The sequence below is a fragment of the Bufo bufo genome, chromosome 8, assembly GCF_905171765.1.
Source record: "Bufo bufo chromosome 8, aBufBuf1.1, whole genome shotgun sequence".
Classification (NCBI taxonomy): Eukaryota; Metazoa; Chordata; class Amphibia; order Anura; family Bufonidae; genus Bufo; species Bufo bufo.
Genome location: NC_053396.1, coordinates 55803133 through 55815559, shown reverse-complemented (window position 1 = coordinate 55815559; position 12427 = coordinate 55803133).

The following is a 12427-nucleotide window of genomic DNA, read 5'->3' as shown; positions in this document are numbered from 1 at the left end:
GAGAGAGGTCAGAGATTAGCTTCATATCCCCCAGCACAGCAGAAGACCGCTTTATTTGACTTAGGCCTCAGCACCCAGACAGAAGACAGAGGTAGCATGGCAGAGGTTATGGCTTCATGTCACCCGTTAGTTTAACCGGCCACTTTCATCTGGTTAGGCCCCGGCGCCCAGACAGAGAAGAGTTTCATTCAACTGTGGGTTTCATAAAATTTGTATCAAATAAAGAAGTGGCCCGTAGCACAACAAGACATGTTTTAGGCAGTTAATAAGGACTACTCTGCACAAGGGAGGGACAGGTCCTGTGGGATCCATGCCTGGTTCATCTTTATGAAGGTCAGCTTGTCCACGTTGGCTGTGGACAGGCGGCTGCGCTTGTCAGTAATGACGCCCCCTGCCGTGCTGAATACGCGTTCAGATAAAACGCTGGCCGCCGGGCAGGAAAGCACCTCCAAGGCATAACATGCTAACTCTGGCCACGTGGACAATTTCGAAACCCAGTAGTTGAATGGGGCCGAACCATCCGTCAGGATGTGGAGGGGTGTGCAGACATACTGTTCAACCATGTTAGTGAAATGCTGCCTCCTGCTAACACGTTCCGTATCAGGTGTCGGTGCAGATAGCTGTGGCGTGGAGACAAAACTTTTCCACATTTCTGCCATGCTAACCCTGCCCTCAGATGAGCTGGCCGTGACACAGCTGCGTTGGCGACCTCTTGCCACTCCTCTGCCTTCACCTTCCACCTGTTCCCCTGTGACATGTGGGAATGCTCTCAAGAGCGCCTCTATCAGCGTGCGCTTGTACTCGCGCATCTTACGGTCGCGCTCCAGTTCAGGAATTAAAGTGGGCACATTGTCTTTATACCGGGGATCCAGCAGGGTGGCCACCCAGTAGTCTGCACACGTTAAAACGTGGGCAACTCTGCTGTCGTTGCGCAGGCATTGGAGCATATATTCGCTCATGTGGGCCAGGCTACCCATGGGTAAGGACAAGCTGTCCTCTGTGGGAGGCGTATCGTCATCGTCCACCGTATCCCCCCAGCCACGCACCAGTGATGGGCCTGGGCTGCCACCCCGCTGTGAACTTGCGTCATCCTCGTCCCCCTCCACCTCCTCCTCCTCATCCTCCTCGTCCTCCAGTACAGTGCCTTGGCTGGCGACTTGTGAACCTGTCCTCTGCTGCTTAAACAAACCTCCCTCTGAGCCACTTCGAACAGACTGGCCCGAAAGTGTTAGAAACGAGCCCTCATCCTCCTCCTCCTCCTCCACCTGGGCCACCTCCTCTAACATCATTGCCCTAAGTGTTTTCTCAAGGAGACATAGAAGTGGTATTGTAACGCTGATAACAGTGTCATCGCCACTGGCCATGTTGGTGGAGTACTCGAAACAGCACAGCAGGGCACACAGGTCTCGCATGGAGGCCCAATCATTGGTGGTGAAGTGGTGCTGTTCGGCAGTACGACTGACGCGAGCGTGCTGCAGCTGAAACTCCACTATGGCCTGCTGCTGCTCGCACAGTCTCTCCAGCATGTGCAAGGTGGAGTTCCACCGGGTGGGCACGTCGCATATGAGGCGGTGAGCGGGAAGGCCGAAGTTCCGCTGTAGCGCAGACAGGCGAGCAGCGGCAGGATGTGAACGGCGGAAGCGCGCACAGACGGCCCGCACTTTATGCAGCAGCTCTGACATGTTGGGGTAGTGGTGAATGAACCTCTGCACCACCAAGTTCAGCACATGCGCCAGGCAAGGGATGTGCGTCAAACCGGCTAGTCCCAGAGCTGCCACGAGATTTCGCCCATTATCGCATACCACCAGGCCTGACTTGAGGCCCACCGGCAGAAACCACTCGTCGGTCTGTTGTTCAATACCCCGCCACAACTCCTTTGCGCTGTGGGGCCTGTCCCCCAAACATATGAGTTTCAGAATGGCCTGCTGACGTTTACCCCGGGCTGTGCTGAAGTTGGTGGTGAAGGTGTGTGGCTGACCGGATGAGCTGGTGGAAGCAGTGGAGGAGGAAGCCGAGTAGGAGGAGGAGGCTACAGGAGGCAGAGAATGATGCCCTGCGATCCTAGGGGGCGGAAGGACGTGCGCCAAGGAACTGTCCGCCGGGGGCCCAGCCGCCACTACATTCATCCAGTGTGCAGTTAGTGAGATATAGCGTCCCTGGCCGTGCTTACTGGTCCACGTATCTGTGGTTAGGTGGACCTTGCCACAAATGGCGTTGCGCAGTGCACACTTGATTTTATCGGACACTTGCATGTGCAGGGAAGGCACGGCTGTCTTGGAGAAGTAGTGGCGGCTGGGAACCACATACTGCGGGACAGCCATGGCCATCAGCTGTTTGAAGCTGTCTGTGTCCACCAGCCGGAATGACAGCATTTCAAAGGCCAGCAGTTTAGAAATGCTGGCGTTCAGGCCAAGGGCTCGAGGGTGACTCGGGGGGAATTTGCGCTTCCTCTCTAAGGTTTGAGATATTGAGAGCTGAACGCTGCTGTGTGATATAGTGGAGACGCTAGTTGACGGTGGCGGTGGTGGTGGTGTCGGTGGCACATCCTCTGTTTGCTGCTCGGCAGGTGGCAACATTCCTCTCGAGGCGGAAGCCGAGGCAGCAGCGGTAGAGGGAGCAGGGGGAGCCTCAGCGAGTGCCTGGTTTTTAAGGTGTGTACCCCACTGCAGTTCATGCTTTGCATGTAGATGCCTGGTCATGCAGGTTGTGCTGAGGTGCAGAACGTTAATGCCTCGCCTCAGGCTCTGATGGCAGAGCGTGCAAGTCACTCGGGTCTTGTCGGTAGGACATTGTTTAAAGAAGTGCCATGCCAGGGAACTCTTTGAAGCTGCCTTTGTGGGGCTGGGTCCCTGTTGGCGATGTCCAGTAGCAGGCGAACTCTGGGGGCGGCGGCTCGTCTGCTTTGGCCCCCTGCTCCCTCTTTGGCTTCGCTGTTGTCTCGGTCTCACCACTACCTCTTCCTCTGAACTGTGAAAGTCATCGCCACGACCTTCAGTCCATGTGGGGTCTAAGACCTCATCGTCCTCTGCATCGTCTTCCACCCAGTCTCCCTCCCTGACCTCCTCCTGTTCAGTCTGCACACTGCAAAAAGACGCGGCAGTGGGCACCTGTGTTTCGTCATCATCAGAGAGTCGGTGACTCTGCTGTGGTGGTATTCCCATGTCCTCTTCATCTGGAGACATAAGTGGTTGTGCGTCAGTGCATGGTATGTCTTCCTCCACTGGGGAAGGGCTAGGTGGACGCCCCTGGGAAACCCTGGAAGCAGAGTCTTCAAACAGAAGAAGAGACTGCTGCATAACTTGTGGCTCAGACCGTTTCCCTGATATGCTTGGGGGTGATGTGACAGACTGATGGGCTTGGTTTTCAGGTGCCACCTGTGCGCTTTCCGCAGAAGACTGGGTGGAAGACCATGTGGTGAACGTGCTGGAAGCACTGTCGGCCACCCAATCGATTAATGCCTGTACCTGCTCAGGCCTTACCATCCTAAGAGCGGCATTGGGCCCCACGAGATATTGCGGTACATTCTGCCGGCTAGTTGAGGGAGTTCGTTCCCTACTGTGTGCGCCTGGGGCCGAACGGCCACGTCCTCTACCAGCAACAGAGGCTCCACGGACACCACCACGACCGCGTCCTCGTCCCTTAATAGTATTTTTCTTCATTGTTGCGATTCAACTCGCACCACAATGAAATATATTATTTTTTATAAGCAAAATCCCCTCACTGGAATACTTTCAGTCTTTTGACTGTATGGATTACAGATGGAATGACTGTTATATGTGAGTACCGCTTTCTTTGACAGATTCTAGTATGGGTACATATATGTTTTCCCAACCCCAGCACATTAGTTTGCTAATTCCAGATGTATGAAACGCAGGCCTAACTGTATCTAGTATATTGAACGCCAGATAAACTAACTTGGCCTTTTTTAAATAAAAAAAATCCCCTCACTGGAATACTTTCAGTCTTTTGACTGTATGGATTACAGATGGAATGACTGTTATATGTGAGTACCGCTTTCTTTGACAGATTCTAGTATGGGTACATATATGTTTTCCCAACCCCAGCACATTAGTTTGCTAATTCCAGATGTATGAAACGCAGGCCTAACTGTATCTAGTATATTGAACGCCAGATAAACTAACTTGGCCTTTTTTAAATAAAAAAAATTCCCTCACTGGAATACTTTCAGTCTTTTGACTGTATGGATTACAGATGGAATGACTGTTATATGTGAGTACCGCTTTCTTTGACAGATTCTAGTTTGGGTACATATATGTTTTCCCAACCCCAGCACATTAGTTTGCTAATTCCAGATGTATGAAACGCAGGCCTAACTGTATCTAGTATATTGAACGCCAGATAAACTAACTTGGCCTTTTTTAAATAAAAAAAATCCCCTCACTGGAATACTTTCAGTCTTTTGACTGTATGGATTACAGATGGAATGACTGTTATATGTGAGTACCGCTTTCTTTGACAGATTCTAGTATGGGTACATATATGTTTTCCCAACCCCAGCACATTAGTTTGCTAATTCCAGATGTATGAAACGCAGGCCTAAGGCCTCCTGCACACGACCGTTGTGTGCACCCGTGGCCGTTGTGCCGTTTTCCGTTTTTTTTCGCGGACCCATTGACTTCCAATGGGTCCGTGGAAAAAACGGAAAATGCACCGTTTTTCAGCCGCATCCGTGATCCGTGTTTCCTGGCCGTGAAAAAAATATGACCTGTCCTATTTTTTTCACGGCCAACGGTTCACGGACCCATTCAAGTCAATGGGTCCGTGAAAGAACACGGATGCACACAAGATTGGCATCCGTGTCCGTGATCCGTGGCCGTAGGTTAGTTTTTATACAGACGGATCCGAAGATCCGTCTGCATAAAAGCTTTTTCAAAGCTGAGTTTTCACTTCGTGAAAACTCAGAACCGACAGTATATTCTAACACAGAAGCGTTCCCATGGTGATGGGGACGCTTCTAGTTAGAATACACTACAAACTGTGTACAAGACTGCCCCCTGCTGCCTGGCAGCACCCGATCTCTTACAGGGGGCCGTGATCAGCACAATTAACCCCTTCAGGTGCGGCACCTGAAAGGGTTAATTGTACTATCATATCCCCCTGTAAGAGATCAGGGCTGCCAGGCCCCCCCCCCCTCCCCAGTTTGAATATCATTGATGGCCAGTGCGGCCCCCCCCTCCCCCCTCTATTGTAATAATTCGTTGGTGGCACAGTGTGCGCCCCCCCCCCTCTATTGTAATAATTCGTTGGTGGCACAGTGTGCGCCCCCCCCTCTATTGTAATAATTCGTTGGTGGCACAGTGTGCGCCCCCCCCCCCTCTATTGTAATAATTCGTTGGTGGCACAGTGTGCGCCCCCCATCGGCCCCCCCTCCCTCTATAGCATTAACAACATTGGTGGCCAGTGTGCGGCCTCCCATCCCCCCCCCCCCCCATCATTGGTGGCAGCGGAGTTCCGATCGGAGTCCCAGTTTAATCGCTGGGGCTTCGATCGGTAACCATGGCAACCAGGACGCTACTACAGTCCTGGTTACCATGGTTACTTAGCAACAGTACAATAGTCAAAGATTCATACTTACCTGCTGCTGCGATCTCTGCGTCCGGCCGGGAGCTCCACCTACTGGTAAGTGACAGCCTCAGGTCTGTGCGGCGCATTGCTAAATGAACTGTCACTTACCAGTAGGAGGAGCTCCCGGCCGGACGCAGAGATCGCAGCTCCCAGGTAAGTATGAATCATTTACTATTGTACTATTGCTAGTAACCCACTGCCACCAATGATCGGGGGGAAGGGGGGGGGGGAGATGGGAGGCCGCACACTGGCCACCAATGTTGTTAATGCTATAGAGGGAGGGGGGGCCGATGGGGGGCGCACACTGTGCCACCAACGAATTATTACAATAGAGGGGGGGGGGGGCGCACACTGTGCCACCAACGATTTATTACAATAGAGGGAGGGAGGGGGGGGGGCGCACACTGTGCCACCAACGATTTATTACAATAGAGGGAGGAAGGGGGGGGGGCGCACACTGTGCCACCAACGATTTATTACAATAGAGGGAGGAAGGGGGGGGGGGGCACACTGGCCACTAATGATATTCAAACTGGGGAGGGGGGGGGTCTGCCCCCTGCTGCCTGGCAGCCCTGATCTCTTACAGGGGGATATGATAGTACAATTAACCCCTTCAGGTGCGGCACTTGAGGGGTTAATTGTGCTGATCACGGCCCCCTGTAAGAGATCGGATGCTGCCAGGCAGCAGGGGGCAGTCATGTACACAGTTTGTAGTATATTCTAACTAGAAGCGTCCCCATCACCATGGGAACGCCTCTGTGTTAGAATATACTGTCGGAAATGAGGTTTCACGATCTAACTCATATCCGACAGTATATTCTAACATAGAGGCGTTCCCATGGTGATGGGGACGCTTCATGTTAAAATATACCATCGGATTGGAGAAAACTCCCATCCTATGGTATATTAACTCCTGACTTTACATTGAAAGTCAATGGGGACGGATCCGTTTGAAATGGCACCATATTGTGTCAACGTCAAACGGATCCGTCCCCATTGACTTGCATTGTAATTCAGGACGGATCCGTTTGGCTCCGCACGGCCAGGCGGACACCAAAACGACTTTTTTTTCATGTCCGTGGATCCTCCAAAAATCAAGGAAGACCCACGGATGAAAAAACGGTCACGGATCACGGACCAACGGGACCCGTTTTTGCGGACCGCAAAAAAATACGTTCGTGTGCAGGAGGCCTAACTGTATCTAGTATATTGAACGCCAGATAAACTAACTTGGCCTTTTTTAAATAAAAAAAATTCCCTCACTGGAATACTTTCAGTCTTTTGACTGTATGGATTACAGATGGAATGACTGTTATATGTGAGTACCGCTTTCTTTGACAGATTCTAGTATGGGTACATATATGTTTTCCCAACCCCAGCACATTAGTTTGCTAATTCCAGATGTATGAAACGCAGGCCTAACTGTATCTAGTATATTGAACGCCAGATAAACTAACTTGGCCTTTTTTAAATAAAAAAAATTCCCTCACTGGAATACTTTCAGTCTTTTGACTGTATGGATTACAGATGGAATGACTGTTATATGTGAGTACCGCTTTCTTTGACAGATTCTAGTATGGGTACATATATGTTTTCCCAACCCCAGCACATTAGTTTGCTAATTCCAGATGTATGAAACGCAGGCCTAACTGTATCTAGTATATTGAACGCCAGATAAACTAACTTGGCCTTTTTTAAATAAAAAAAAAATTCCCTCACTGGAATACTTTATGGCTTTTCACTGTATGGATTACAGGTGGACTGGTATTAGTAGGGGTGACACAAGCACACCCAAGTCCCTGATGTAGGATTTCTATGGCACAGACCACTATTACAAGTGATTAATGGACGTTGGGAGAGATTGTGCTGCAGCACTAGTCCCAAGATGGCCGCCGCCTATCAGCCCAGTAACATGTGCCACAAAATGGTCTGCACAACCTTTAAAAAAAATAGCCTTGGACTGTGCTGCTAAATCGCTATTGGTCTGAATCCCATCTGTAGATGTCTGACTTGTTTGGAGCTTTGGAATGCACACTGTGGCAGCTTCTGCTGCAGCACTACAAGTCGCAAAATGGCGGCCGGCGGTCAGCCCAGGTACATGTGGATGGAAAAATCACTCTGGCCACTCTAAAAATAGCCAATCCCTATCAAAAAAGCAGCTCAGCTGCAGTTGTTCAGATGAATCACAGGTGGAGGAGAGAAATTTGCTTCCAGTTATTCAATTATCCCTGCCTATTCTCGCCCTAGCATCAGCTGCGTCTATCCCTGTTCTATTCACATCGGGAGTGAGCACGTCCCGACGTGCGCACAAGCTTATAAAGAGGCTGAGTCACATGCTGCACTTGGCCAATCACAGCCTTGCCAATAGTAGGCATGGCTGCGATGGCATCTTAGGGCAAGTAGTATGATGCATGTTGATTGGCTGCTTTGCAGCCTTTCAAAATGCGCCAAAATACATGCCGAACGACGAACCCGAACCCGAACTTTTACGAAAAAGTTCGGGTTCGGGTCCGTGTCACGAACACCCCAAAATTCGGTACGGACCCGAACTATGCTCGAACTGTTCGCTCAACACTACTTATCAATAAACTGAAGTCATTGAGCATGGACTCCCATATTGTTGAGTGGATTAGGCAGTGGCTGAGTGACAGACAGCAGAGGGTTGTAGTCAATGGAGAACATTCAAAACAAGGTCATGTTACCAGTGGGGTTCCACAGGGATCTGTACTGGGACCAATTTTGTTTAATATCTTCATAAGTGATATTGCAAAAGGCCTCGATGGTAAGGTTTGTCTTTTTGCTGATGACACAAAGATATGTAACAGGGTTGATGTTCCTGGAGGGAAACACCAAATGGAAAAGGATTTAGGAAAACTAGAAGAATGGTCAGAACTCTGGCAACTGAAATTTAATGTGGATAAGTGCAAGATAATGCACCTGGGGCGTAAAAACCCAAGGGCAGAATATAGAATATTTGACACAGTCCTGACCTCAGTATCTGAGGAAAGGGATTTAGGAGTAATTATTTCAGAAGACTTAAAGGTGGGAAGACAATGTAATAGAGCAGCACAAATGCCAGCAGAATGCTTGGATGTATAGGGAGAGGTATAAGCAGTAGAAAGAGTGAAGTGCTTATGCCGTAGTACAGAACACTGGTGAGACCTCACTTGGAGTATTGTGCGCAGTACTGGAGGCCATATCTCCAGAAGGATCTAGATACTCTAGAGAGAGTTCAGAGAAGAGCTACTAAACTAGTACATGGATTGCAGGATAAAACTTACCAGGAAAGGTTAAAGGACCTTAACATGTATAGCTTGGAAGAAAGAAGAGACAGAGGGGATATGATAGAAACTTTTAAATACATAAAGGGAATCAACTCGGTAAAGGAGGAGAGCATATTTAAAAGAAGAAAAACTACCACAAGAGGACACAGTTTTAAATTAGAGGGGCAAAGGTTTAAAAGTAATATAAGGAAGTATTACTGTACTGAGAGAGTAGTGGATGCATGGTATAGCCTTCCTGCAGAAGTGGTAGCTGCAAATACAGTGAAGGGGTTTAAGCATGCATGGGATAGGCATAAGGCTATCCTTCATATAAGATAGGGCCAGGGACTATTAATAGGATTCAGATATATTGGGCAGACTAGATGGGCCAAATGGTTCTTATCTGCAGACACATTCTATGTTTCTATGTTTCTATGATGACAGGTATTCTCAATTATCTAGGACACATTTCTGTAGAAGAGGGGGATGTCTCGGGAACCCGGATGCTCCGCCAAGGAAAGCTAAGTACCCTCACTTTGCACTCACACAGGTCACTTCAAAGCATACCTCGGTTAGACATCCCATTGTCTGATGGCTGACCTGTGTGTAGCTTCGTTTAACGTCAAAGGGTTCCATGCCCCAGCCAAACGTAGCCAAATATTTTCACACATGAAAAAAGGGAAATGTTCAGTCCTGATGCTTCAAGAAACACATTTTAAATTTAATAAATATCCTAACCTATCCAGATCTCTGTACCCACATTGGTATCACTGTGGTTCCAATTCGGCAGCATCTAGAGGCGTGAGCATCGGGTTCTGGAGGGGTCTTCCTTTCACATATATCTCACATATTCAAGACGGGGAGGGCAGATACATCCTGTTAAAAGGAACTATTGCCAATCAAATATACACTTTTGTTAATGTGTATGCTCCTAATGTTAACCAGGTTGCTTGGTTAGTAGAAGTACTATCCCTATTGGAGACATACAAGGAAGGTGTGGTACTGTTTGGAGGTGACCTAAATACTGCATTAGACCCATTGTTAGATTCGACTTCCAAAAAGTCCGCAATTTCTGTTAAGGTCCTCAGTCATCTCAAGAAGAAAATGCAACATAGTGCCTTGCTTGATGTCTGGCGTCTTTTTAATCCCTCCAGACGAGACTACACATTTTTCTCTTCGCCCCACCATTCTTACCACAGACTGGATTATTTATTAGTGTCAAAAGAACATCTCGGCCTATGTACGCAGGCATACATTGGTAACATGTTCCTATCAGATCATGCACCCATATTTTTAACCATCCTTGCTCCATCATTAGCACCACGTGCTTTTAGGTGGCGGTTAAATGAACAGCTTATAACTATTGAAGAAAATCTGAAAAGTATTCAGTCACTATTAGAGGAATTCTTCTCCCTCAATTCCCTCCCTGACACATCGCCACATATATTGTGGGATGCCTATAAGGCATACATGAGGGGCCAAATTATTAGCATGGGGGCCAGACTTAAAAAAGAGAGGAAAAAATTGGTAGAGGATCTTTTGTCCCAGATTCAACGCTTACAATTGTTGCACAAAAAATCCCTATGACAGGCACATCTCACTGAACTTACTGAAGTGAGAGCAAAGTTGAAAAATATTCTCAACACGACTTCGGCAAAATATTGTCTCCATGCACAGTTCAAATATTATGCGCACGGGGACAAAGCGTCTAAATTCATGATGCAACGCATGAAACAAAGGAAAACCCACAATTATATACATAAGATCAAAACCCTAGATAAAAGAGATGTATTTACCACCCCTGAAATAGCTATACAGTTTCAAAAATTCTACTACTCCCTTTACAATATAAATGAGGCTGAGGGAAAAGATAATAACCCCCCCCCCCTCCACCCCCAGAAAAATCTGTTACGGCCTTCCTAAACTCGTTGTCTTTACCAGCTTTATCTGACAGTCAATCCCAGATTCTCCAAGCCCCCTTTTCACTAGATGAAGTCATGACGGCAATTAAACAATTACCGAATGGGAAAAGTCCAGGCCCAGACGGCTACCCCGCTTTATATTATCGTACCTTCCGAAAGATATTAGGCCCGCACTTACTTAAAGTTTACAATTGCTCCCTGTCTGGTGTCCCACTTTCTACAGATATCACTAGGGCAAATATCACACTCATCCCAAAAGAAGGGAAAGATAGCTCCTTGTGTGCTAATTACCGCCCAATATCCCTTTTAAATCTGGATTTAAAAATACTAGCTAAAATATTAGCAATGCGTCTTTCCAACTTTCTCCCGTTCCTTAATCAAAGGTGATCAGGTAGGTTTCGTCCGTGGTAGGGAGGGCAGAGATAACACAGCCAAAGTTTTGAATGCTATATACTACGCCAAGAGATTTGGCCGTCCTCTGGTCCTTCTTAGCACGGATGCTGAAAAAGCCTTCGATAGGGTCAGCTGGGATTATATGAGAGAGGTACTTCGAGCTTTTAAGTTTCCCGAACTGTATATTAAAGCCATTCTATCACTACACTGCGTGCAGAATTATTAGGCAAATGAGTATTTTGACCACATCATCCTCTTTATGCATGTTGTCTTACTCCAAGCTGTATAGGCTCGAAAGCCTACTACCAATTAAGCATATTAGGTGATGTGCATCTCTGTAATGAGAAGGGGTGTGGTCTAATGACATCAACACCCTATATCAGGTGTGCATAATTATTAGGCAACTTCCTTTCCTTTGGCAAAATGGGTCAAAAGAAGGACTTGACAGGCTCAGAAAAGTCAAAAATAGTGAGATATCTTGCAGAGGGATGCAGCACTCTTAAAATTGCAAAGCTTCTGAAGCGCGATCATCAAACAATCAAGCGTTTCATTCAAAATAGTCAACAGGGTCGCAAGAAGCGTGTGGAAAAACCAAGGCGCAAAATAACTGCCCATGAACTGAGAAAAGTCAAGCGTGCAGCTGCCAAGATGCCACTTGCCACCAGTTTGGCCATATTTCAGAGCTGCAACATCACTGGAGTGCCCAAAAGCACAAGGTGTGCAATACTCAGAGACATGGCCAAGGTAAGAAAGGCTGAAAGACGACCACCACTGAACAAGACACACAAGCTGAAACGTCAAGACTGGGCCAAGAAATATCTCAAGACTGATTTTTCTAAGGTTTTATGGACTGATGAAATGAGAGTAAGTCTTGATGGGCCAGATGGATGGGCCCGTGGCTGGATTGGTAAAGGGCAGAGAGCTCCAGTCCGACTCAGACGCCAGCAAGGTGGAGGTGGAGTACTGGTTTGGGCTGGTATCATCAAAGATGAGCTTGTGGGGCCTTTTCGGGTTGAGGATGGAGTCAAGCTCAACTCCCAGTCCTACTGCCAGTTTCTGGAAGACACCTTCTTCAAGCAGTGGTACAGGAAGAGGTCTGCATCCTTCAAGAAAAACATGATTTTCATGCAGGACAATGCTCCATCACACGCGTCCAAGTACTCCACAGCGTGGCTGGCAAGAAAGGGTATAAAAGAAGAAAATCTAATGACATGGCCTCCTTGTTCACCTGATCTGAACCCCATTGAGAACCTGTGGTCCATC